The 5947-nt window shown below is 46.0% G+C and overlaps 1 long non-coding RNA gene across 1 annotated transcript; it reads left to right on the top strand.

Moving 5' to 3' along the window:
- The first annotated feature begins 389 nt into the window (after nucleotides 1-389).
- On the top strand, nucleotides 390-4615 carry LOC311605989. Its single transcript, XR_014782140.1, has 3 exons — nucleotides 390-524; nucleotides 2588-2653; nucleotides 3173-4615. It is a non-coding gene; the product is annotated as an uncharacterized lncRNA (long non-coding RNA).
- The last annotated feature ends 1332 nt before the right edge of the window (nucleotides 4616-5947 follow it).

The following is a 5947-nucleotide window of genomic DNA, read 5'->3' as shown; positions in this document are numbered from 1 at the left end:
GCTAAGCCATCTCTCTAGTTCCCAAGATGTTATTGTTTTGTTTTGTTTTCCTCTCTAAAAGGATCGCAAATAACCCCCACGTGCTGTCTATGCTCTGTAGGTCACGGGCAGGCCACTGCCCCCACATAGGTCTGTCTGATTTCCGGCCAACCACGTGAAGGAAATCCCACCGACTGCTTTACAGACAGGGGACTTGAGGCACAGGCTCAGCAGCCAACAGGTAGAGCTAGAGTTCAGATCACTGTGTGCTGTGACTCTTTCTACCTTGCTGCATCATGTGGTTCCTGGCGGTGTGCCTGGACCGCAGCTGTACTTGGCACAAATGGGAGGGGCAAGGGGGGGAGAAGCCAATGAGCATAGCCATCTCAAGGTCAGGAGTTTTACCGTCTTCTCATGAGGCGTCTCACAACGCCTCTGCTACTTCACTGGCAGTACTGACAACAGAGAGGCTTGCCTTTGCTTGTGACCACGCAGGGCCTGAGGTAACGAAGGGCCCAGAGTCAGGAGAGAGTCCGCTTGGCTGGGTGAGTTCCTGAGTGTTAGTTACAGCTCCAAACCTCACATAGCCAAGACTCATCGCCCTGCTGTTTCTGTACAGATTAAATAGGACGTGTTCTCTGAAGCCTCTGGTCTGTATTATTAACTGTTTTGGTTTCTTTTTAAAATGCTAGTGCCAGGGTAGGGGAGAAAGTGAGTGTCTGGCCATTTCGCTTGTCAGTGCTTTACCTCAGAATTGGTCCATAACATTCATTTGATTCTCGGAAAGGGATCATGACTCCAAACATCTAAGAACCACTGTAATTAAAATTGGGCTTTGATTCATGGTTATAAGCCACTGGGCTAAGAATACATTATATGTATAGGTTCCTGGACTCAAGCTGAGAGCTATTCAAACAAACAGAACCTAAAGGAAGGGTCTACCTTTCAGAAGCTCACATTTTTGGGTATGGTTAAAGGATTAAGTGGGAGCGCTGACAGAACTGTCACAAGGTGAGAAATGATGTGATGGCTGACGTAAGGACTACATACATAAATATTAGAAATTATGTGGAGGGGGACAGAAAAAGCAGTAACAATATTAAAACAATATGTACTTGTTTATTTTTATCTCCCCAAAGAAATATCTAATAGCCTGTTATTAATATTACTAGGCATTTACAGTGTCCTCGTGGGTGGCTCGCTGTGAATGCTAGATCCTATTTAATCCACATGAGGAAGCTATGATTCAGAGAGATCCAATGCTTTGTTATGCAACTAATACACTACAATTTTCAATTATCTTTAATATTACTTTTTAGGCATTTTATCCAACCCAAAGACAGAAGGACATCAGTTAAGATGCTGATGACTTAAAGTGACAGCAATCTGTGCTTGAGCTATACCTTACTTAACAATAGGGAAGGGGTTGGAGAGATGGCTCAGTGGTTAAGAGCACTGTCTGGACTTCAGAAAGTCCTGAGTTCAATTCCTGGCAACCACATGGTGGTTCACAGGCATCTATAGTGGGATCGGATGCCCTCTTTTAGCATACAGGTGTACATGCAGAGAGCATTCATACACATAAACAAATAAAGAAATAAAAAAAACAATAGGGAAAGGTATTTGTCCATTAGGGAGGCTGCAGGCACAGTGGATGCCAGCCAGGACACAGGAAAGGCTCTGCTTCGGTCTCTGTGAGCCTCTTTGTTTTAACACTTCCCTGTTCTTGCATCTATCTAGAGACCAGCAGGGCAAAAGTCTGAGGCAACCAACCTTTTCAGACCCAGACTTAGTAATTTAGAGAAATCACCGAGAACGATCCCTTCTTGGGTCTCTTAGGAACAAGGAGATATTTCCAGAGGTTCAAGAAAATTCTCTGATGTTTCCAAAGCAAGGGTGTGGTCTAGTAGCTTCTAAGGGGCATGTGTCATGGTCAGAGGTTGCGCCTCGCCCGCATGTGGTGAAACCTCAAGTGTCGTGAGAATTTTTTTAAACATAGAAATATTATGTGAATATATTTTTTTGTTTTAACCCCAGGTGTGGTATATGGGGCAGCTTCAGATTGTCCACAGCAGCTGACTATGGTTTGTCTTATGCTCTGACAGGGGCATGCTTTTGCTAGCTGGGGACAATTTATGTTTGGAATTCTGGGGATTCTTCAGAGGGTATAGAAATGCAAGAAGATCCCTAATAACTGCTGCTGCTGCTGCTGCTGCCATTGCTGCTGCTGCCATTGCTGCTGCTGTTGGTGTTGTTACTGTTGCTGTTTGCTATTTGTTGCTGTTTCCTGGTTGCTGGTTGGAGATAACCTGATGATGATGATGATTAAATTTGCCCTAAGTAACTTGACACCCCTAATCATCAGGAAGTAGTCTAACAGTATTGGTGTCCCCATTCTCACCTTCTTTATCCCCTACCTAGGATTGAGGGGTTGGAAGGGATAAGGGTGGAGAAGGAGGGCACAAGTGTTGGGAGGCGAAACAAGGCTCCCGAGGATGGAGTTATTGGACCAAAGTCATTGTCATAAGATGAAGCTCATCACTGTGGTAGTAAGTTTCTGTAAAATAAGGAATTTCCACTCCTCCTCCTCCTTCTCTCTTTCTTTCAGAAAATAATGACTTCCCTTACCAGATGTTGGCCCTTTGCAATGGATTTCAGCTTCCAGAATGGTGAGGTTAGAATTTTTACCATTTTAACTAGACAAGTCTGTGGGAATCTGGAGCAGCAGGACAAGGCAGGAGAGGAGGCACATGTTAGTCTTTTTTTATTTTTTATTTTTTAAATTTATTATGTATACAGTGCTCTGCCTGCATGTACACCCGCAGGCCAGAAGAGGACATCAGATCACATTATAGATGGTTGTGAGCCACCATGTGGTGGCTGGGAATTGAACTCATGACCTCTAGAAGAGCAGTCAGTGCTCTTAACCGCTGAGCCATCTCTCCAGACCCTGGCACATGTTAGTCTTGATGGCTTCACGAGCCACACGGAGCTGGAGCAGCCTAAGGGAGAGTCAACCCTGCAAAGTAGCAGCTTTAAATCAAGAAATATTGTGGTTCAGGCTAACACCTTGGCTTTTCCTGAGTCATGTGCTCAGTTTCTTCCTTTGTATAATGACTGTGGTGGCAAACATTTCACAGGCTGTCCTATGGTGGTATAGTATTGATAAGAGGATTTTTCTCTTTTTGACAAGGTACTCCCATCTGACCTTGAAGAAACGGAATAACTTGGTAGAAGCTAAAGGAGACTCCTTGTCCTCTTCAATTACAAGGATTGGACATGTGACCCGAGAGAAGCCATTTGGGTCATTTTCACAGGCATTGAGATCTTCAGCAGAGTGCCATCGGGGACCAAGAGGACCATCCAATCAACTAGTGCTGACTCATCCTGAAGACGGCAGAGAAGACCACCTGTCGCGCTCTCCTCTGGACACTCTCAGCTGAGGTGGTGCTGCCCTCTCTCGAGCTGTGGCTTCCCAGTGCCCTTTTATCTAGGTTGGACTCCCTAGAAACAGCACCCGAGGCAGGACTGTTGACGTAGGATTAGTCATGCCCTTGGGTGAAACCTTAAGAAGTGAAGGGAGCAGGCAGCAGGCCAGGCAGGGAGAAGCCCAGCGAAGCTGCAGCTGGCTTCTGGGCTGTGGCTGCCACATCTGTCACGCGGGAGCTGCAGGGCAATCCCCCAGGAAGCGGTTCCTTTTGGCAGAGGCGTTTCTGGAGGAGGGAATAGATAGCTGCGTGTTGTTTGTACCTGGAACCTTCGGTGGCAAAAGCAAAAAGGGCCCAGAGGAAGCCGACAGACATGTTACCAGTTCCCAGGTCTCCCTCTTCTCTGCTGGAAATAGCCAGAGGTAATTTCTGCCCCTCGTGAACAAAAATTTCTTGGCTAATTTGCCCTGTAAGAGGCTGGTGGCTATTATAATTGTCACTAATAGGACTACTGTTACTATTTTTAGCCATTATCCCTAAAAATCTACTCAGGAAGGTACATGGATTCTAAAGAGAAGGATGGAGAGCTTGCTAGAAACCTTAGAGACCCAAGTTAGCATCAGACCGCTTATAAAGAGAAAAAGGAGGACGTCAGAGATACTTTGAGTGGCCCCCCGCAAATTCCATTGATTTTTTTTTTTAGAAGAAGGAAAAATTTGATTTCAAAGAATCTTTGATTCTGGTACAATCCCTGCAAAGTACTTTCTTATTGTGCTTTGACTGTTACGACAGAGTCTAAGCCAGGCAGGGTAGTGCACACCTTTAATCCCAGAACTTGAAAAGCAGAGGCAAGAGAATCTCTATGAGTTCGAGGCCAGTCTGGTCTACAAAGTGGGTTCCAGGACAGCCAGGCCTATAAGAGAAACCCTGTCTCAAATACCAACCAAACAACCAAATAAGCAAACAAACAGACAGGGTCTCACTTCATAGCCTATCCCAGGCCAGCCTGTGACTCATTATGTAGCCCAGGCTAGCCTGTGACTCATTATGTAGCCCAAACTCGCCTGGAATTCATAGCAATCCTCCTGTCTCAGCTTCCTGAATGTTGGGATTATAGCCACAAACCACCATGGAAATCTCTTTTAATTCATTAATGTGTGTGTGTATGTGTGTATGTGTGTGTGTTCATGCGTGTGTGTGTGTGTGTGTGTGTGTGTGTGTGTGTTCATGCATGTGTGTGTGTGTGCACACGCCAGTGGGGCAGAGATCAGATCACTCATCACCTTATTTTTTGAGGCAGGGTCTCTCACTAACCCTGGAGCTCACTAACTTGACTAGCCTGGCTAGTAAGCAAGTCCCAGGGAGCCTCCCATCTCCTCCAGGGCTGGAATTACAGGCAAAACACATCACACCCAGCTTTTAAGTGAGTGCTGGTGCCTGAACTCTAGTCCTCATGCTTGTTGGCAAATACTCATTTCCAACTGAGCCATCTCTGCAGGCCCAAGTCTTCTCTTTGAAATGAAGAGTCCATCTTCTTGAGTACTCAGAGGGACCCTGGATGTTCATGTCCAAGAAAGGACAGAAACTGAAGTGTAAATTTTTATTTAATGCAACACGTGGGCTATCTATCTGTCCTCCTAAGGGTTCCCCCACAGATGCGGCTATTTTCCCCCATGCACCGCCTTCATTTGTTCAAATGTACCTTCCACACCAGGCTCTCTGCAAAGCAAATGGAAGAGGCTCAGCTGAGCTGCTGTGGTTCCACCTTTGATAAACTTACAGACAGGAGAAGGACGTGTGAACATAAGAAAGAATGCAGCACACACCCTGACTAAGAGGTCTGTGTCTCTGCCACAGAAGGCATGACAGAACTTAAGCAAGGAAACATTAATTGGCTCATGACTTCAAATGACATAAGACCATGATGGTAGGAAAAGCATGCAGCAGGAGTATTGGTGGTCTCTAGGTCTATTGAGGTAGACCAGAAAGCCAGAGGAAGAGGACTGAAACCAGAGGTAGGTATGACCATCAGAGGCCTGCCCCTAGTGACCTCACTAGCTAGTCCCCACCTCCTAAAGGTCAGTGGTGATGGTGGCGGCAGCAACACAACTCAGGCATGTGAGAAAATGGGACGGTTTTCTTGGAAGAATTTTTTGGAGAGAAAAGTCTCTTTAGAAGAGAGATATTAAAACATCTGAAGTGGAAAGGTCCTTAGCGTTGGGATTTCCAGTATTGCTGGGACCTACAGAGACGGTGTACACGCGCTGTCAAAGCAGGGCATGCTGTCAAAACAAGTCTGTCTCTATGTGTGTTGAGAGCAACAAAGGTTCTGAAACCACTAATGGAAAGGTAAGTGACCATCTTACTGAATGTGGTTGATGGATTGTGCACAGCCCTGGAGCCAAGAGTCACTGGACTTCAGGAAAGCACACGCTTGGTTTTCCTGAGGGCTGGACTCTGACAGACTTCTTCTGGTCCATTCTCTTCCTGAGTTATGCACTTGCTCTGCAGCTGACATTCTCCATCTGAGAGGCCCCAGG

The sequence above is a fragment of the Acomys minous genome, assembly GCF_964271855.1.
Source record: "Acomys minous genome assembly, chromosome: 9".
In the NCBI taxonomy this organism is placed as follows: domain Eukaryota; kingdom Metazoa; phylum Chordata; class Mammalia; order Rodentia; family Muridae; genus Acomys; species Acomys minous.
The sequence above is the reverse complement of the archived record's forward strand: the minus strand, read 5'-3'. Positions and strand labels throughout refer to the sequence as shown.